General features: G+C 53.8%; 1 long non-coding RNA gene across 2 annotated transcripts; it reads left to right on the forward strand.

The window, feature by feature from the left end:
• Nucleotides 1-2,691: 2,691 nt before the first annotated feature.
• On the forward strand, nt 2,692-19,611 carry LOC111096486. Of its 2 annotated transcripts, none has more exons than XR_005360323.1 (4): nt 2,692-2,843; nt 6,206-6,378; nt 11,113-11,176; nt 19,036-19,611. It is a non-coding gene; the product is annotated as an uncharacterized LOC111096486 (long non-coding RNA). The 2 variants fall into 2 exon arrangements; XR_005360324.1 differs by having other exon boundaries at nt 6,209-6,378.
• Nucleotides 19,612-21,114: the final 1,503 nt, after the last annotated feature.

The following is a 21,114-nucleotide window of genomic DNA, read 5'->3' on the forward strand; positions in this document are numbered from 1 at the left end:
CTCGGACTCTGACTGTCCTCTTTAGAAACACTGCCACCATCCACCCTGCCAGGAACTTGGAAATTATTCTGACTCATCCCTCCCTCTCACCCTCGGCTCCTGATCAGACATCCCGGGGTGGGGATGCCAGCTCCCAGGTGCACCCCCCATGAGGCTACTACTCACCATCTGTGTGGCCACCACCCCAGTCTCCTGGTCTCAGCTGCCATGGCCCACAATCTGGACACCCGTAGTGGCCACAGCATCGGCCCCACCTTCCATCCGTTCTCTGCACAGCAGCCAGAGCAACCGAAATGCCCATCAGGTCATATCTCTCCTTGCCGACAATGTGATAATGGCTTTCAATAAGATTTAAGATAAAATCTGAATTCTGGGGGCAACCCGGGGGGGCTCAGTGGTTTAGCGCCACCTTCAGTCCAGGGCCTGATCCTGGAGACCCAGGATTGAGTCCCGCGTTGGGCTGCCTGCATGGAGCCTGCTTCTCCCTCTGCCTGTGTCTCTGCCCCCACCCCCGCCATCTCTCATGAGTAAATAAATAAAATCCTTAAAAAAAATCTGAATTCTGTGCTATGGCCCCCAAGGGGGGGTCTCCATAGAGACCTGTGAAAAATCTACCCCTGTAGACTGGAGGCTCCATGAGGGGAGGATAGGGCCGTCTCTACTTGCTTCGCAATTCATAATGCCTGGCACAATCATGAGCACTCGGTAAGTATTTATGGATCTAACCCATTTACTGACACGCTCACTCGTACGCTCTGTCCACAGCTGTTCACCCAGGCCCTCCTCTGCCATGTCCCGCACTGGTTTGGGGAAACAGTGGTGGCAGGGGTGAATCACAGGCCTCTCCTTGGCCTGCTGGTGTGTCGAGACTGGTAAGTGGGTGACACAGAGTACCAAGTCCAGGTGATGCTGCTCTATCCACCAGAACTGCCCTTTCTCACCAGGCTGCAGCCATCTGGCCCTCCGTGAGTCAGGCCAGTACGAGGTTAGGGTCAGGAATCAGAAAGAATCAAGAGCTCGCCAGGGTTTCCAGAGGGAAATCCCAGACCTCTGCTAGAGCTTCCCCATACCCTTTTCATAGAACCCTGGCATGACCACCTTGCTGGGTGCCATCACCATGGCCATGATATCGGTGAAGAAGCCAAAGTTCATACAGGGCAGGTGATTTGTCTAAGGTCACATGGTAATAGCTGCAGGAGCCAGAAGGTATCAGGCATTTTCTGCATGCCATGCCTGGTTCTCAGCATTATTATATGTACTTTTTTTTTAAAAGATTTTATTTATTTATTCATGAGAGACACACACACACACAGAGGCAGAGACACAGGCAGAGGGAGAAGCAGGCTCCAAGCAGGGAGCCTGACGTGGGATTCGATCCCGGGTCTCCAGGATCACGCTCTGGGCTGAAGGCGGCGCTAAACTGCTGAGCCACCCAGGCTTCCCAACTTTTTTTTTTTTTTTTTTTTTTAAGATTTTATTTATTTATTCATGAGAAACACAGAGAAAGAGGCAGAGGGAGAAACAGGTTCCCTGTAGGAAGCCCAATGCGGAACTCGATCCCAGGACCCTGGGATCACAACCTGAGCCAAAGGCAGGCACTCAACCAATGGGCCACCCCCGAGCCCCCTTACATGTACTTTAATATGGAATGCTCATATACTAACCCTGGGAGGTACATAGGGTTATTTCTGGGCGGGTGGCTGGAAGCCTGATTTCACACAAGGTTGAACATGGCATCTCATGCAGTCCTTTCTGATGAAAACTCCATTGATACGTTTGGTTTTCATTGCAAGCTTCCGAGAGCCACTGGTGACATCTGTGGGCCTTCTCTGAGGCCCGTTCTGTGACAGGAGATGACCTGGTGCCAGAAAGAAAGAACTGGACTGGGAGTCACCAATCCTGAGTTCTAGGGAGGCCAAGACACAGGCTAGAGCCCTGGCAAACCAACTTCTGAGTCCCAGCCCTGGCCCCGGCTGGCGGGGTGGCCTTTGTCTCCATGGCCCTGTCCTTAACATGGAGACAGTAGCAATACTCACCCACCTGTGTTGTTGGATAATGATAACATACATGTTGTTGGGGGTTGGGGTAGGCCAATGAGCACAACTTCTTCCCCTTCCAAGCTCAGGACCAGATTGACACAGACACTCACAGGAGTTGGAGCCTCTCTGTAGGTGGCCGATTGAAAAGGAACATGCCCACAAGGGACTAGCTGGAACGGTCACTTCCTTCTCCAAACTCCACCAATCCGGCAAGTCCATTCTCCTCCCCAGGAGGGGGCGTACAGAAATGGGATGGGGAGCAGGAAGGGAATGTGGGCACCCCACTCCCAATGAAAACTTTAGGGGTGGGAGAGTAAGTGCTCCCCTGATATTGAGAGAGTGTCCAGCACTCAAGAAATAGTAGCTGTGATTATGATAATCCTATTTCCAGCTTTTCAGAGCTTCTTTGACCACCTGACTGAGTGGACGATATCATTCCTAAAACCCTTCCTACATGAACATGCACTGGTCCGAGGTAGTGATCCGAATGGGAGGAGAGGGGTGTCCCAGTACTTGCTCTTTCTTCTTGCCCTCTTGCTGAGGTCTGAATGTCTGTATCCCCCCTAAATTTGTGTGTTACATCGTAACCCCCTGTTTGTGGGCCATTGGAAGGTGATTAGGTTATGAGTGTAGAGTGCTCATGAATGGGATGAGTGTGCTCATAAAAGAGGCCCCAGAGAGATCCTTCGCCGCTTCCGCCCAGTGAGGACACATCAGGAAGAGAGCTATGAATCAAGAAGAGAGCTCTCACAGGACACCAAATCTGCCGGAGCCTTGATCTTGGACTTCCCAGCTTCCAGAACTGTGAGAAATAAGTTTCTGGTCTTTCTTTCTTTCCTTTTTTAGTTTCTGGTGTTTCTTTCTTTCTTTCTTTTTTTTTTTTTTTTTTGTTTCTGGTGTTTCTAAGCCATTCGGTCTCTGGTATTTTTTGTAATAGTAGCCTGCGTGGCCTAAGACACCTTCCTTTCCAGAGCTGATAGGAGCAGCAAACTAAATCAGATCCGTGGGTGGTAAACACCTGTTAGACTGTCCTGCACTATTTCCTTGCTTCTTCTAATGGACCCAATTCTCTGGCCATCACAATTGGGTCAAGGGGTGGTCGTGTGATACTGTTGAGACCTATCACAGTCCTTCCCTGGGGCTTAAAAGTCTAGGGTGAGGAGAACAAAACTTCTTTTGTATTCTGGTGGTGGAGCTGGTAGGAGTGAGTCTGAAGCTGCCAGTGGGAGAGAGGGGTCTGCAGTGAGAGCAAACCAGGCTGGCCCATGGAGACAGGCAGGGATAAGCAGCACATCCAGAGGCATGCTGGGTCCTGCCTCTAAAGGGTTGAAAGGCCAGTGCCTCCCCTGCCTGACCTACATTTAGGTCACTGGAGTTGATAAATTTTCCTTTATTTTTTTAATCCAAAAAGTTTTTTTTAAAAAGATTTCATGTATTTATTTTAAAGAGAGAGAGAGACAGAGAGTGCAAGGGAGAGCAAGCATGAGTAGGGGGAGGGGCAAAGGGAGAGGGAGAAGCAGACTACTCGCTGAGCAGGGATCCCCACACAGGGCTTGATCCCATGATGCTGGGATCATAACCTGAGCCATAGGCAGGTGCTTAACAGACTGAGCCACCCTGGCACCCCGATTTCCCATTTTTTAAAAAGATTTTATTTACCTATTTATTCATGAGAGACCCACAGAGAGAGAAGCAGAGACACAGGCAGAGGGAGAAGCAGGCTCCACGCAAGGAGCCCGATGTGGGACGTGATCCCGGGTCTCCAGGACCATGCTCTGGGCCAAAGAAAGGTGCTAAACTGCTGAGCCACCCAGGGATAACCCCCTCCCTGCTTTTTTTTTTTTTTTTTTTAAGGTTTTATTTATTGATTTTCCATTTTGATTAAGCTTGTTCCATTTGGGTTCTGTCACTTGCATCCAAACATCCTACCTGCTCTCCCCTTGGGAAGTTCTGGAATTAAATGTCATGAGAACAGAGACTTTGCATTGTTCTCTGGTGTCACTTCAGTGTTTGTAATGATGCTGAGCTTATGGTAGCTCAAATAAACATTTGCTGAATGGATGGTTCCCTTTGCTATGGTGGCCCCATCAGGGCAGGGTTGTAGGTCCTGAGTGATGCCACCTGCCATGTTTAATCTCCTACCTCCCCTCCTCTCCCCGAGTTCTTGCCTCCTGTGGCCTGGCCCTGAGCTAGCATTCTGGCATGCAAAAATTAGTCCCAGCCCAAGCCTTGCCTTCCCAGAACTCGGATTCTGGGTGGGCCAGTGGGATGGAATTCATATGCCCACACGAGAAGTCAGATTATAAATGTACCCTTGAGGCACAGACCTAACATGTTGGGGCTTGGAGAGGGAGAGAATTTAAGGTGAGCTTCTAGACAAGTCTCTTCTGCTCTGTGGGCCAAAATCCCTGCCTCATGGACTTGGGCTTATAGTGAAAAGAGGCAAGATGAAGCTCGATCAGCTGGGAATACACTTCAGAGGAGTGAGGTCTCTGGAGGAGGCTTTGAGGGGAGGAGGTATCCAGTGGTGGAGATCCCGAGGCTGATCTGTATGTCCAGAAGCCCTGACACCCCATCCCTTCCTGGGGCTATCCCACATTCTAGGTCTTTCTGGAAGAGCAAGTTCTCCAATTCAGAAGGTTCAGGAAGCTGGAGATAAGGAAGATAAGCTACCTTCTGGCCCCTTGGTAGCTCCATGTGGATCTGGTCCCAGGTCTGTTTTGGCCATGCCCGCCCTGGCCACCCTCTTTGATTTGTTAGCTATGAGATTGTCAGAGGGTAAAATGAGGATCCCAGAATGTAAGTTTTCAGGAATTCATTACACACTTGACTATTTTTTTCTAACATCTACTAAATGTCCTTCATATTGGGCCCAAAGTTCTGGAGTGCTCTCTTCTTACAAAATATTCAGGGATGGGGCTGAGGAGGGGAATGTCCTGGGATTCCTATTGCAGTTGGCACAGGCCTGCAGGCAGGTGGGGAAGACCCAGGCTGGATCTGTGCAGGGTGGGAGGTGGGGAGCGGTGGAATGGAAATGGGTGATGGGGGTGGATGATGAGGGTGGGCTAGGGAGGTTGGGGTTCACATATCCCTGAAAACAGCCCTGGGCTAGAAGGCCGAGCTCCTGACTCTTTTACACAAGTTACTGCCTTTCTTGGAGGCATTTCTGTTCCATCATCCGTAAAATGGGCATGATTAGTGCTCTGCCAAGGATGGTGGCGAAGACAAAATGCATCACGGTGTGCGTGCTGGCATCTGGGATGGCGGTGGGCCCTAACGAGGGCTGGATCCGAGCAGCCGAATCTGTCTGACTCCCCCTGTGGAACCTGGAACAGAAGGCTGTTTTCCTGGCCAGGATTTCTCTGCCCACTTGGCCAGCGTTTCCTTCCCTGGTGTTTCTGGTGAAATTTTACAATTCACAACCATTTCTACTGCCTCCCTACTCGTGAAGCAGGACTTTGTTTGGTCCCTTCTGAGGACAGGGCCCTGATCCTGCCTCTCCTCCACATGGCCATGGGAGTGTGGGGGTCAGAGGCATAGGAGGTGCTCCCCACTGGAGTCTGACCAGCTGGCTCCCCATTGGCTATAACTTTGCCCTGGTTTACTCATCCAAAAAATGCGGAGAAGTCGGCCTCCCTGACATGAGAGTAAGATATGTGTAGATCAGGGCGATGGGAATGCTGGCGCAGGAAACAAATAGGAAGAACACTCGGAGGCTTTCCTGCTTTGCTTTGGCCCCTGAGCGCCATCAGCAGCGACTGCCACAGGCCCCCTAGGCAGCCCCACAACTAGAGAGATTTGAGGGAAGGATCTAGAATTCCCATGCTTGGGAATCCCTGGGTGGCTCAGCGGTTTAGCACCGCCTTCAGCCTAGGGCCTGATCCTGAAACCTGGGATTGAGTCCCATGTTGGGCTCCCTGCATGGAGCCTGCTTCTCCCTCTGCCTGTGTCTCTGCCTCTCTCTCTGTGTCTCTATGAGTGGATAAATAAAGTCTTAAAAAAAAAAAAAAAAAAAGAATTCCCATGCTTATCTCAGAGGAGGCCAGTAGATCTGAAGTGAATGCCATAGCCCTTCTAGAGCCCCTATCCAGAAAGCCTGTCACATCAGGAGCTGCTTGAATTCCTGCAGTGTGACTGGGTGACTGAGCCCTGACTTCCCTCCCCAGCAGGAAATGACTGACCTGCCTGGCCATGTCGAGTGACATATAATCCATGCCTGTAGCAGGGAACCCCTAAGGGGTGAACATGAGGTTTTAGCCTCTTCCTACACCTGACAGAGAGGAGAATGAACGGTGGACATCATCCCACAGAGCCGTGGCGTGCCAAGGCGGTGAGCTACGTGAGTGGTCTGTGGTTCTTCTGGCTTTCGGGCAGTGGGGGGGATTTAATGACAATAATAAAATTGATCTGGAGTTTGCTTTGCTCTTTATTATCACTGCATGCTGGCAGTTGTGCATGATGTCAGTGGTAGAGCACTCCTCTGTACGGGGTAGGGCCAGTGCCCTCTCCCACTCCTTGCTGTGCTCTGGGGACAGGGCCCCAGGAGGCTGGCAGGTGGTGGTTCTTCAGCTCATGCTTGCTGTCCAGGGCTGGCCCCCCTTCCTGATTGGTTTGGCCCCACACAATGTGGAGATGGGAATGCACTTGGAGAGGTCAAGGGACACAAAGAAGTCAAAGTGACAGTTCTGAAGGCCAAGCCTTTCTCTGCTTAGAACTCTTCAGGACTTCCCCTAGTGATGTATGAGGGAGGCGGAGGGTTGAGGCCCTGCAGGTCCTTGCAGACTGAGGCAAGGGCTTTGGATTTTATTACAATCACAGTGGGAAGCTCTTGGAAGGTTCTAGGCAGAGGAGGGCCATGATCTGATTTATGTTTGGGGAGAATGGAATAATTCAGGAGGCTGAATGCAGGAAGGGCTCCAGTGAGACTTCGGGACAGCATTCTTTTTTTTTTCCTATCTACAAGGCTTTCCGAATGTCTGCTGTGTGCCAGGCTCTAGGCCAGCCACAGGGGTGGGGGTGTCAGCGTGAGTAAAGCAGAGAGGCCCCAGGGTTCAGAGAGTACACAGCCTGGCAGGGGAGACAGACATTAGTTCAATCCTCATACCAACATCGACAATGCTGACCAGTGCTGGAAAGAGGTTCAAGAGTTCTGGGGCATCAGGGAAGATCAAGAGGGGTTTTAACAGAGATCTCAGGACGCTGTGAGCTAATCAACTAGGTGTGAGAAAAGCAAGGTGGGAAAGTTGTCCAGGGGCCCGGAGGCCAGTGGGGACAAGGGAACTTGGGGAAGCTGAGATAGAGCCCATGTGGTTGGGAGTGAATGGACCAGGATGGCCATGTGCTGGCAGGGCCTTGGTGGGGCAGGTCCCTCCTGCCCCCCAGAAGTCACAGCAGACCAACTTCGGGAGCTCCTTCTTTATACTGGGAAGTTATCAAAGTACTTTAAACCAAAGGAAGGGGCCCTGATTGAAGTTGGTTTTCTTTTTCTGATCTTTTTTTTTATACACATAATTGACATGTACCATACAACATAACGATTCAATATTTTTATATATTGTGAACTGATCGCCACAGTAAGTCTAGTTAATATTCAGCACCATATTTAATAACAAATTTTTTTTAGATGAAAGTCTTTTTTTTTTTTTTGAGATTTTATTTATTCATGAGAGACATACAGAGAGAGGTAGAGACATAGGCAGAGGAAGAAGCAGGCTCCCTGTGGGAAGCCTGATTCAGGACTTGATCCCAGGACTCTGGAATCACAAACTGAGCTGAAGGCAGATGCTTAGCCACTGAGCCACTCAAACAACTCCCAATTTTTTTTCCTTGTAATGAAAACATGTAAAATCTACTCTCTCAGCATCTTTCAAATATACAATACAGTGTGGTTAACTGTGGTCCCCGTGCTGTACACTGCATCTCCAGGATTTATTTATTTTATGGCTGAGAGCTTATACGTTTAACTCCCCTGTCCCACTTCACCATCCCCCATATAGTCGTGTCTTACATCGTCATGTCAAGGAGAGCAAGGAAGCCAAAGCCAGGGTACCCAGCATGGGCCTGGCTGGGTCTAGCTAACCCACCAGAGTCACTGAAGCAGCAAATGGGGACTCAGACTGCTAGGCTCCAAATGGCACAACCGTGACGGCTGCGGGAAAGGTATGCCCCAGGGTGGCGTGTGGTTAGTCCAATAGGATCCGTGGGCACGGCTCCCCATTGGGCACCAGGGTGCGGCCCAGCCCTCTGGCATGAAGGCGCCAAGAAATACGAGTTGTTTCTTCTGCAGGCACAGTGACCGCAGCCTTTGGTCTTGATAAGTAGATTATGTTGATTCATGGACTTGAGCCTCAAGTCACAAAACCACAGTCTGGCTCAGGATATTTCACTGGGGAGTAAAGAGATAGCTGGTCAGGACGTAGCCGTGAATCTTCCTAGTCTTAATCACGGGCAACTCTGTTGAGTTGGCGCTGGGTTTGCCTGGCCTGAGAGACGGTCGTTTTTCTGCTTGGCGTGTTGGGCGTGTGGAGGGCAGCTGGAAGCTGGGCTGGGCGGGGATGTGGAGAAGCTCCCAAGGAGCTCTGAGATATAATTGAGATATATTGAGAGGCGCCTGGGTGGCTCAGTGGTTGAGTGTCTGCCTTTGGCTCAGGGCACGATCCCGGGGTCCTGGGATCGAGTCCCGCATCAGGCTCCCCATAGGGAGCCTGCTTCTTTCTCTGCCTACATCTCTGCTTCTCTCTGTGTGTCTCTCATGAATAAATAAATAAAATCTTTAAAAATAATTGAGATATAATTCACATACCATGCAACCCACCCATTTGAGCTGTACAATTTAATGTTTTTTAGTATACGGGGTTGTGTGACCATCACCAGAATTTTAGAACATTTTTAGCAGCCCCCCCCCAAAAAAAACCCCAACGCATTAGCAGTCACGCCCCCTTCCCTCCTCTGCCCCAGCCTGTAGCAACCAGTAATCTACCTTCTGTCTATAAATTTGCTTATTCTGGACATTTCATAAATGGGATCACAGCATATGTGGTTCTTTGTGGCTGGCTTCTTTTACTCAGCATCATGTTGTCAAGGTTCACCCGTGTTGTAGCGTGTATCCATACATCATTTCTTTGTACTGCTGGATAATAGCACGTCGTGTGGATAGGCCACATCTTATGCATTTATCACTGAACTGGCATTGGATTCTTGCCACTTTTTGGCGCAAATGATGCTGCTCTGAACATTTACGTGCACGTTCTCATGTGAACGGAGGCTTTCATTTCTCTTGGGTATCCACCTGGTTATGGAAGAGCTAGGTCACATGGTGACCCTATATTTCACTTTTTGGGGAGAGGCTGGATTGTTTTCCAAAGTAGCTGCACCGCTTTTCATTCCTACCAGAGAGGCAAGGGAGAGGTTCGGTCTCCACAGCCTTACCAGTACTCTTTAGTGTCTGTTTCTTTATTACAGCCAGCCTAGTGGTTGTGAAGTGACATCTGACAGTGGTTCTGATTTGCATTCCCCTAATCATTACATCGAACATCTTTTCATGTGCTTATTGGTCATTTGTATTTTTTTAGAGAAACTTAGATTCCGATCCCTTGCCCATTTATTTAACTGGCTCATTTGTCTTTTTATTATTGAGCTGTGAGGGTCTTTCATATACTCCAGATAAAGTTCCTTATCAGGTATATGGTTTGCCATATGTCAGGTGAACTGCTATGGTTCCTGGAGACCGTCCTCTGTTGGGTGGATCCCGCTTTTCTTGTCCTGACAGTGGAATTCCAATGAGTACATGTAGAAGGAGTGGCGGGCTTGAGAATCACCATTTGGCAGATGCCCGGGTAGAGATTGTTTCTGGTGAGAATGCTAAATGGGCGTTTAAATTGGTGGGCAGGTTGTATATGAAAAGGGACATTTCCAGTGTTAAAGTACCCTCCCCAGGGCATCCTTACTAAGGAGATAATAACAACTTTACACTGGAGGAACTTGGCACGCAGCATCTCAATCAAACAGTCAAAATTAGTATCAACCATATTGGGACGAGCTGACGTCATGTGCCACCTGCTCTGACGCACTGAGAAAGATACAACCCGTCTTTTGTGGCATTTTTACCCAAAATGCATACCCTGGATTAAATGGTAGGAGACATCAGAAAATACCCAGACACCAGAAAATACCCAAATACCCTTGTTTTCTAGAATGCCCAGGAGAGGGGCATTCTAGAAAACAAGGGGCCAGTACAGACACAAAGGTATGGAGGTTGCGAAAGACAAAGGTGAGGAACTGTTCCAGATGAAAGGAGACCAGACATTTGTGACAGCTGAAGGCAGGGTGACCCAAGGTTGAATCCCAGACCAGAAAATAAAGACATTAGGGCAACTATCTGAGAAATGCAAATAAGGTGTGTGGGCTAGGTAGTAGTATTTCTCGATTTTATCCTTGTACCGTGTCCTCCGTTGACATTTAGAGATTCTGGATAGAGTAGATGGGGATTCTTGTGCCATTTTTGCAACTTCTTGGAAAGCCTGAAATTATTTCGAAATAAGAAGTTAACAAGAAGGGCAATAAAATCTTGCTTTCAAAACTCCTTTAGGTTCCTGTTGCCTAAGGGAAGAGGCCCAGTTTTCTAAGCTAGGCTGTCACCAACCTTGCTGGTTTTGCTCCAACCCACCTGGAGGGGATCTGTAGCTCTGGAGCATGCAGGGTGGGTCTGCCTGTTACCCTGAAGACAGTGGGGGTTAGGGGTGGTGGTCCTGGAAGGGTTTTGGCTGGGAAGGGCCATGGGTCCAAGTCAATGGCATCTGGATGGGTGGATTCGACTGGACATGGAGAAGCCAGGGGAGGAGAGAATTTGCAAAAGTCCAAAAGAGAGAGAATGGAGACAGAGAGGCTGGACTCCAGAAACATTTGGGAGGTGATGTGGGTAGGGTAGGACTTGGTGATGGGAATATGGCAGTGGGGGAGAACAAACAGGGGAAGCAAGGGTGACTTTAAATCCCTTGGATAACTGGAAGCCCAAGGGTAGAGTCCATCTGGGTGGCTGTCCAGTGCTCATGGTGTTTCATATTCGTTTCTACAGATGCTCTGTGCCTGGAAAGCTGACCACTGTGGATTGCAGCTCTCGGGCTCTCTCTAACTTCCAGGTATGTTCAGCCAATGAGAGAGCAGCGGGAGATTACAGGCCAGGCAGAGAGAGGTTGGGGTGTCTCCCCAGTGCCTGCTCTTCCAAGTGTGGCAGTGGCTGCATTCACCCCAAAAGGCAGCCATTAGCCACCTCCCCATCCCCCTTGGGCCCGCTGGTACCCTGCACCCAAGGGCTGTAGGCGATACCCCAAATCCTTTCATTGACTATGCTAGTTCAAGTTGGTTTCCCGTGACGGAGAGCCTAAAGCATATGACTAATGCAGCTGTTCAGCAGGATGGCAGGGTCCTGGTACAGATGGAGCTGCGTACTGTATGTACTGTCCCCGGGGGCTTGTGTTTTAGAGCTGAAAGTCTCCCTGGGCTGGACGCCGAGATTCAGGAGTCATCTGACGCCGTGGGGACCTGAAAGCTGTTGGGATGGGTGAGCTCTGGAAAGGGACAAAACTTGGTACCAAGAGCCAGTCTTCCTTCAAGGTACACGTTTCCCATGAGCACTGGCTTTTGTCGCACTAGATGCTGCAGCAGAGGTTCGCAGCCCTCACGGCACACTAGAATAATTATTATTTGTCTGAGAAAATACTAGTGCCCGGCGCCCCACTGCAGACTAGTTAAATCAGCCTCCTTGGAGGGGGCGTCCAGGCATCAGTATTTCATCAAACCTCCCAGGTGATTCTAACGTGCGGCCAATGTGTAGAGGAATCACCTGACCCTGATGCTTTTGAAGGGGTGCTGGTTCCAGGCTGGCATTGCAGGGGGTGCTGGGCACAGAGAAGACGCAGAAGGCACATCCTTTCTGCTCGAGGATCCAGAGCAGGTGAGGAGCCTCCCCAGCCTGAAACAGTAATCAGAGAACAATGCAAGGCAGCCTGTAATTAACTGCTACGCGCGTACTACTCTCCGTGCTCCGGAAGCTCCAAGCACGGGGACACCGAGAGGACTGGAGTACCTCCTAGGAGTCCCAAACGGTGCCCAGTGCCCAGGGCTTACCACACCTTGATTCTGCTGAGCTTGCGGGTGGTCACACTCTTCCTAACTGCAGAGTGCTGGACAGATGTGAGCGCACAGGGCACTGTCGGTGGTCATAGCACTTGACGGCAAAGGTCCTTCATAGGAGTGACCCAGGGACCTGCAGCCCTGCCTCCGGCCCACTTTCAGTAGGAAGTGATCACATCCACTGCCGCGTACGTGTAGGAGGCAGATCCAGCCAATTCTGCCTCTTGTCTCTGCTGCAGCGTCAGGGGTCCTGTGGCTTCCAGCGCCTCCAGACTCTAGATGCTGCCCTGGCTCCTGCCCCTACCTACCTTCCTCCCGTCCTTCCTCCTGGGGCTGAGGCTGATTAAACGTGGCCCTTGAAGGGAGATCCCCTTCCAGAGCTCCCAGTCTGCTAGGGAAGGGAGACCCAGCAACCAGCGATTACAGCGCAGCCTGAGAGACATACTGATAAGGATTCTGGTCCAGCTGCAACCCCCCCCCCCCCCATGGAACCCCCTCCAGGCCATATTTTCCATGTCTTTGGTGAAGCCCTATCTGGCTCCTCCAGGTGGAGGGAGCTGCCCTTCATCTGTCCTTGTGCTTCCCTCTGCTCAGTATCTCCCCACCCGCTCTGCTGTGGTGAACCTGGGCTTGCCCCCCCCCCCCCCCGCCCCCGACCCTGGACTCTGTGAGGTCTGCATCTGTACTCCATTCAATTCTGGGTCCCTGGAAGGCAAGAGGTGCCTGGCACTGGGTCGGGTGTGAGGGCAAGTCTGTCCCAAGGGTTGAAAATTCATCGTTTTAAGAACTGGCACCAAATTCTCCTTCGAAGCGCATTCCTCCTTGTTTAAGAGAATTGATCAGCCTCTCCAGGGGAGGAAATGGGATTCCGGGGGCTGGACTGTTCTGCTCTGACAGTAGGCAGGATTTGAGGGGCACGAAGGAAAAGAGAGTAGACCAGGGCGGAAAAAGCAGAGAGACATCCAGGGAGAAGGATTTTAATGAGGCTCCTGTAATTACAAAGCAGATCTTTCTGCCTCTCCAACTGTCAGTAAGACTTCTACTCACACGAATGCCTGGTGTGAGTGGGTTTGGGGAATGGAAACGAAGGAAAAAGACCTCCATGTCCGGGTGGCCAGAGAACTGAGGCATTTCGAGCAAGGAGCTGAGACCATCCAAACTGATGCTCAGCGGAGGCGGCACCGATGGGATGCGGCCCGTCTTGCCCCTGCCACAGATTCTGCAGACATCCTGAGGAAGGAGTTCATGTGCTTCCCATGCACAGGCTGGGGTGGGCTGGGGATCATTCTGGTGCAGCCTTGTGAGTCTCTGGTGACCGCCACCTGGAGGGGCCGAGACTTCCAGTACTTCGACTCCCATGCAGCCCGTGGTGGCCTGGCTGGTGCGGTAGAGAGGCCTGATGGCCTCTGAGTGGCTCCTCGGGAACTTCCCTGCCTGCCCATGTCAGGGGAGGAGGAATATGTCCCAAAGGGATGCACTTGACTTGTACTCAGTGCCGCTCAGGAAACTGCTCTTGCGGCCACGTGCGTCGACATCTGCACGACAAGCGTCTCCGGCAAACAAATGGAGAGGCTTAAATCTCCAAGATACAAATCAATGTGGGATAAAGGGGCCTTGAAGCCAGTCGGTAACTCCAGATTTATTTCCCGGGAAGTATTTTTCCACTGAATTCACTAAGAAACCCATGGTAGATGGAGCAGCAGATACTGACCAGCCTCATACATTCCCCTTGCATGGGTGCAAGCTGAATAGGTGATTGCTGGCCTGGGGTGGGGGGATGGCGGGGAGGGGTTCAGGGAGCGCTGGGCATGCCTACCAAGTCCCAAGGCCATCCTGTAACTGCTTTTCCCTCTCCCGACTTTCACAGAACCCAGAGACTTCTGGCTTCTCCCACCTACTTACTCAGTCACTCAGCAAATGTGAGCATTTATCTCTTGGATGCCCTGAGTGGACCAGATATGACCCTTGCCCTGGGGAGGGGGCGGGGCATCGTCACCCAGTAGGGACGCAGACAGGTGTGGCAATGGGCAGTTACCATCTGGTGTGGCCCCTGGGGGGCTCTGGGAGCACCGAGGAAGCACCTAACCCAGAAGGGTTGGGGCTGGAAGCTTCCAGAAAAAGGTAACGAGAAGCCGAGTCTTAAAGGATGACAAGGAGTTAACAGAAGTGGTTGGGGGGTGTGGATAGGCAGAGGCAGGAGCAGGGCAAAGGCCCAGAGGGGAGAGCCAGGCCTCATAGCCATGGAACAGGCCTCAAGATCCAAAGCAGCCTCTGCTCAGACTCTCTGAGAAAGACCGAATGTACCAGAGCCAGGAGTAGGGACCCAAATCCCACAGCAGAACTGCTGATCCCCCCTGGGGTCTGCCCCCCACCCTGGGTCATGTCCCTGCCCCTTGCTAGCCAGAGTGGATTCTGTACAGCACCTGCCTCCTGGGCCACTCCTGGCCCGTCCCAAGTCTGGCTGATGTGTCACCGATGGAGCTCAGGTCACATGATTAATTCGTTGCTGCGAGGGCGGCTGATGGGGGCCGGCTGGCTTTTGTGCGAGAAGAGGGAAGATGCAGAGTCATAAGGGGGGGATCTCCCTGGATGGGGGGGGAGGGTCCAGAGGCGCTGGGCAGGCAAAGGAATGGTGTGCGGGTGCTCTTCGAAGCAGGGGTGAGGGGGTGTGCTTGGTGAGGGGTTCCTCTGCCCTTTGCTAACAGAGCACTCTGGCAAGAGCACCCCAAGGCTGGCCACAGGCCTCACTACTTCCTGTTCTTTTATTTATCCTTTTGCTCATTCATTCAGCCCATGACAGTTCTCGTGTTCTGGGGGGCCCTATGCCGTGTATAGGGCCCCTGGGCTGAGTCATTTCCTGTGGTGCATGTGTCCCACTCCCTACCCCAGGAGCTCACTGTCTGGTGGAGGAGACCAAGGTGGTAGGCCTGAGCCTCTGATGCCAGGCAGAGTGACCCCCGTGTCAGATGCGATCTGGGTAGCGGCCACCTTTATTGTGCGGTGACTTTGTGGAGGGTGGAATTTGCAGTGGGCACAGAGTACCCATAGTCTTGGATGTGTTCGACTGATGGGCTTCGGAAGCATGAAACTCCAGGCTGGGGCCTGGAAGGGGGAGCACAGTATGTACGGGGACCAGTCTGGAAGCTTAATAGGTCCTGGTGGACAGGAAACAGGTGGCTTGCCACATGTCAGCCACTCTCAGTAAGGAGGAGTTGAGACTTTCATGGCCAAAGCAAAGAGCATGCAGTGATGAAACGGGATAGGGCCTCCGGTTGAGGCTGAAGAGCCGCTTGGCCATCTGGGCAACGGGATGGGGGCACATCGCAGAATCTGGGTGGGCCACGGGTGGGATTCAGGGGAGGTGGATTTTGGCAGAATTCCCTTACTGCATTAGGGGCTGGATGGTGAGGCTGGGCCCACACCCACCCCAGGGCTCTACCACCAGCCCTGGGAACCAAGTGGGCTCTGTAGCAATACTTGTGACCCAAGGTGGGGAATGTGGGGTCTGGGTCCTGGCACTGTGTCTTCCAGGTGTTTGAGGTTCCACTTCAAAGAGTGACATGGGATGAGGCAAGAGAGAGCCTTCTGTAAACTGTGAAGGGCCGTGTTCAACTATGAAGGGTTCCTGGGCTCCAGGCCTGGGCCTGTGTGGTGTGACTGGGCCCAGTGGCCCTCCCAGGTCATAGGGTCCCCCCAAACCATGAGAGAGATGATTCAGGAGTGAGACAGGGTCAGCCAAGGCTGATACTGTATTTTATAAACTACCACTGTCAGCCAACCACGGTGCTTTCCACGGGAGCAGGAGAAGCCTGGTTCAGGCTGGATGTCCTCATTAACAGATGTGAAGGAGTCAGTGCTGGGGAGGTGCTGGGGAGAACACCCAGGTCAGGAGGCCGTTAGGTCAAGGGGCCACATTTTCCTCTTTTGGGGACAGTTCTGAGAGAGAAGGAGCCTGGGTGGTGACTCAGTTACAGTGACCTCAAGAGGTCCATCCTGGAAAGCCCTGGCTGCCCCTTAGATGAGCATAGCGCTTCCCCTTCACGTTTCTCTCCTGTCTGGAGGGGGTGGGGGGGTCACCTTGTTTTGTGATCTTTCTCCCTCCAGGGACTAACCCAAGAGGATGGAGGAAAGGCATCCAGAACAGTGCTGCTCTGGATGCCAGGGTGGCTTCCAGGTACCTTTGTAAAGGGGGCACCTGTCTGCTCAAGGCACAAAGCCACCTGGCACCGTGTGTCCCTCCTTCAAGAGTCTGAAGACTTCCTCTGTGGCTTTGCATGTGGGGTGGCAGGCAAACCAGGGAAGGAGGAGCCTAGGACAAAAGGTCCTGAGGGAAGCCAGGTCTCCCCAAGGCTTAGGAACCCTAGCTTTGCTCCAGAGCAGGTGACCCCAGGCCCACATCACTGCGCTGGCCACATGGGAGGTTCCAGACACCAGAGGCCACAGGCTGTGTGTCCCAGAGGACTAGGAGAAGCCCTGCACAAAGCTCTGAGAGTGTTTACCACCTTGTGTGAGAACTTCTAAGCTCTTCTCTAAACACACTTTATCTCCATCCCCAGCCTAGGGGGCCCCTGTGGCCCTGTCCCTGCCTCCAGGAACACTTCCCTCCTTGGGGCAGGGCAATGAGTCCTGAGGTTGTCTTGCTGTCTCTCCAGGGGGTGTTCCACCTCCATCAGCCTTTCTTTTTCTTTCTCTTTCTCTTTGTTGTCATAGTGACAGCTGTTGACCTGCCTTGGCGGCCCAGGCAGCGTGTGTACCAGAAATCACAAATTCCACGGAGGAAGTGTGCAGGGTCATGAGGGAAGGGAGAGTGTGCAGGCACTCTATCCAGGGCCACCGCGAGCGTTCGGGAGAACCCTCCACCACCCACCCTGCACACCCTCTGCTCCTGTGTGGGGAAGCAGGTGCACAGGGCCTGGGGGACCTGCCTCTTGTTTTTTCTTTCTGCAAGGGGTGCCATGATTTGTTTCCTCTTACCCCTTCCAAGCTTTGGGGTTCTCATCTAGAAGATGGTAGCTTCTCTCTGGAGAAGGACCCACGTCGTAGAACTTAATTATTCCTGCTCATGCATTGTTCGTTGTCTCCTGAGCCTGGAATAAAATGTTTGCCATGGCTTTTTATTGAAATAGCTACAACTGGGCAGCCCCGGTGGCTCATTGGTTTAGCGCTGCCTTCAGCGCAGGGTGTGATCCTGGAGACCTGGGATCGAGTCCCATGTCGGGCTCCCTGCGTGGAGCCTGCTTCTCCCTCTGCCTGTGCCTCTCTCTGCCTGTCTCTGCCTCTCTCTCTCTCTCTCTGTTTCTCGAATAAATAAATAAAATCTTAAAAAAAAAAAAAAGAAATAGCTACACCTATGGACTTCCATCCAACTGCCCCTCCATGAGACGTGCGTATCTTCCTCCATGGTAGGTGACCTGGTGACGAACAGGCATGACATCTGCAGCGGAACCCCTGGGCGTCACCAGCTCTGTGACTTCGGAGATACCACTTCACCCCTGGGGCCCGTGTCTCCTCTGTGTGGCAGGGCTGATGTCACTCACCTGGTGGGGGCTGAAGAGCGGGGTGATGAGAGGCACCGTGTGCCCGAGTCTCTGGCTCACATCCGGGCGAGCTTCCTGGCTCGTGATGGAGGGACGTGGGTCCTCACATCCCCCTCCTCCAGGAGGCCATGGCAGGATGCGGCCCCCAGCCCTGCCCCACCGGGGGAGCCCTGGGCACCTTCCCCAGGGAGGTGGAGGCGGGCTTCTCTCAGCCCCTCAAGAGAGCAGCAGCCATTCCTGCGAGTCAGAGGAGTTGAGAGAAACCGTGGAACCGAAATAGCTCTTTTCCATAAACAAAGCTGCTTTTCGTTGGGGGAAATGTAAACAGGCAGATGCACGCGGAGCTGGTGCCATCCGGCAGCGCAGCGGGGGGCGACGGCGGGAGGCGGCCTGGTCTCGGGCCCTCACCGAGCCCAGCGGACCCAGCGCCCACGCAGCCCCGGGCCTGGCCGCCCTCCCCGGGCTCCGCCGCCCCCGGTGCGCCCGTTCCCGCGGGCTGGGGCGTCCCCTGCGGCCGGTGCGGCGCCGAGCGGGGAGGGACCTCTGGGCCCGGGGCCTGGGCTGCGCGGCCGTGGCTGCCCGCTCGGCCTCCCAGCCCCGCTGCGGAACCCGGGCCCCTTCCCGGCTCCTTGTCCTGGGCTCCCGGTGCGTTCAGCGGCTTCATGTCTGGTCATCCCGGCCTGGGAATGGGTGAATCAGCCTCAGATGCCGGCAGCGCGTTACCCTGGGAGGGACATGTCAATGCAAGAGGGCTTCCTGGTGAGGCGTCATGGGGCAGGGCGAGGGAGAGAGAGCAAGGCGGGCGGGGGGTGAGAGGGTGTCCCAGCTGGTCTGTCTCCACTCGGGGCACAGGGGCTGCTGCCTCGGGGGTGTGGAGCCCCCACAGAGACCCCTTGGCTGGGCTCCAGCAAGTCCTGACGGCTTCGGGGGAATGGGGCCGTTTCTGGGTTCGCAGCTGCGACTTTACCGAGACCACAGACCCGCTTTGGGCGAGGCGCCGGTGGTCCAGCCTCAGATCTACTGAGCTGCCCCCAGGAAGATGGTCTGTCAAAGAACCACAGAGAGTTCTAGAGCCAGATGGAACCTGGACCATCATGCTGAAAACACCATACAGTACCTCCCCTGCACCTGTCCTGGGCTGTGTGTGAGACACGGGATTGTATCCCGTCTACGGATGAGAAGATGTGGCCTGGGGCAGTGAGGGACCGACTCCAAGAGGTAGAGCTAGAAGCCCGCCCCATGGCTGGCTGGCCTCAGGGGTGGTTCTCCATTATGCCATGTGCCTGTCTCTTCTCCGGAGAAACTGAGGCCACTGCTTCCTTTTGCAGGAATGGAAACAGAAGCCCCAGGATGCTAAATAACTTCCCCAAGATGATGGAGCAAGAGGAGGGGTGGAGCCGGGACTGCCGACGTGCCTGCCAAGCCCAAGGCCAGGCTTCTGCTATTCACGGCTGCTCGCTTCGTTCTGGGGCAAGGGCAGTCTGAGACCTGGGAGGCCAGGCAGGCACCTGGGAGGAAGCGGGGCTGGGGTGCTGGGGAGGCAGTGGTTGGGTGGCTTCCGCCTGCCCGGGGAGCAGAGCACGGCTGCCACTGGCCCTGCCCTATGGGCACAGTGTGTCCCTTCATCTGTAAATGGGATGATGATGGTACCTGCCTGCCTGCCATGGCGGACAGGCGTGAGCACCGAGTGAGACTCAGGCCCCAGTCAGAGGAAACTGTCTCCCTGCCCAGCCTTTGTATGTCTGAGGCTGGTGACAAAGGGCACTTGGAAAACAGCCTCTGGCAGAGGGGATGTGACAGCCTTGCGGACAGGTCCCTGCCCCAGGAAGGGCATTGAATGCCCGGTTGAGCCCTGGCAGCTGCACTAACTATAAAGTAGTTGGGGGGGACTGGGACAGAGGCTTGGGGCCTGCAGGAAGGGGGTGGGACTTGCCTGCAGCCTTGGCAGGTGGTGGGGGTGGGGAACCTGCAGGGGCACCCAGGAGGGAGGTATGGCCTGGAGCGGGGGAGCGCGTGGGCAGAACCGTGGAGGGACAGGTATGGGCCCTGTCGAGGAGTCTGTGGGTGCTGGCCGACCCTCTAGGGGACCCGAATGAAGGCCCTGAGAGACCACGGGGCAGGGTGGGGGCGGGGAGGGGGAAGAGGAGGTGGGCCAGGAGGTGGGGTCAGTGGGGAGAAGCCTCTCTGGGCAGGAAGGAGCTTTAATCCAGGAGGCGGAGCCAAGAACGACATAAAACCATTTTCTTGATTCATCTCCAACTGACTCCAGAAGGTTCGATGAGAGCAGAGGATGAGTCCCTGCTGGTGGAGGGATGTGGGACCCGCTGGGGGCCTGTAGGGGCTGACTCCCACCAAGACCCCAAAGTCTCCTGTGAATCCACCCCCACCCCTGTGGCCTGTCCCTGTTCTCCCCGCATGGAACCCAATCCTGTGATGGCATCTGCTTGCAAATATCCTTGGGCTCACGCTTCCAGTGGCTCATTCTGGCCATCGTCCCCATCTGGCCACAGTCCAGCTTCTTGGTCACGCTCGGTACCTCCTGCCTTCCTGTACCCTCCCCTGGAACTCTCTACTCACTTCTTGCAGCCAGATGGAACCTAGAAAAAGAGCGCAAAGCTGCGTGGTGTGCTTAGGACTCCCACAGTCAAAGACCTTCTGTGGTTCCCCAGTGTCCACTCAAGGGAATCCATGTTCCTGGGGCTCCACGGCCTCAGGCCCCAGCCTTGACCAGGTCTGCGTGTTCCCCACGTGGCCTGTGGCCTGTTGTCCCAAACCTAGGCTCCTACTCTTAGACCCCACACTCCTCCCTGAGTGCTGGCCAGATCCCCAGCCAGGACCCTCCTTCCCAGGACTCTTTGCAGATGTGTGTTGGGGGTCGTGGTCATGGGGGGGAGGGGAAGGTCAGGGGGAGGGGAGGGTTGGTTCTCAGCCTGGACATAGCTCGGCCTGGCCCTAGTTGGCTTTGGGAGTCCCTGATCACACATCCTTTTGGCTTTGCCAACTCGGGGCAGTGACTCAGGCTTGCCCCATACAGCTGGCGGCAGGGACCTCAGTACTGTTTCCAGCCACAGCAGTCCCCATACGGGTGGCCACCGCCTCCAAGCTGCAGCTGGCCCTAGGCTACCTTCAACTCTCCACTTGGCCTCTAACAGGATGGTTGGGGTTCCGACGAAATCTTGGATGGGGGCTGAGCTGGATCAAGGATTCCCAGTACAAGTCCTGACTCCCGTCTGCTGAAGAGAGGCTGGCGGGTCCCTGAAGCCTCCCCCACGGTCCTTTGGAGAAGCCACCATGACGGGAGGGTGGCCGTCCAGGGGTGTTGAGCTGTACCTCTGAGGACCCACCCGCTTACCAACCCCCAGGGTAGTGGGAACATGGTCGGGGCCATGATTCACCACTGCTGCTTC

Source organism: Canis lupus, chromosome 6, assembly GCF_011100685.1.
Source record: "Canis lupus familiaris isolate Mischka breed German Shepherd chromosome 6, alternate assembly UU_Cfam_GSD_1.0, whole genome shotgun sequence".
NCBI lineage: Eukaryota > Metazoa > Chordata > Mammalia > Carnivora > Canidae > Canis > Canis lupus.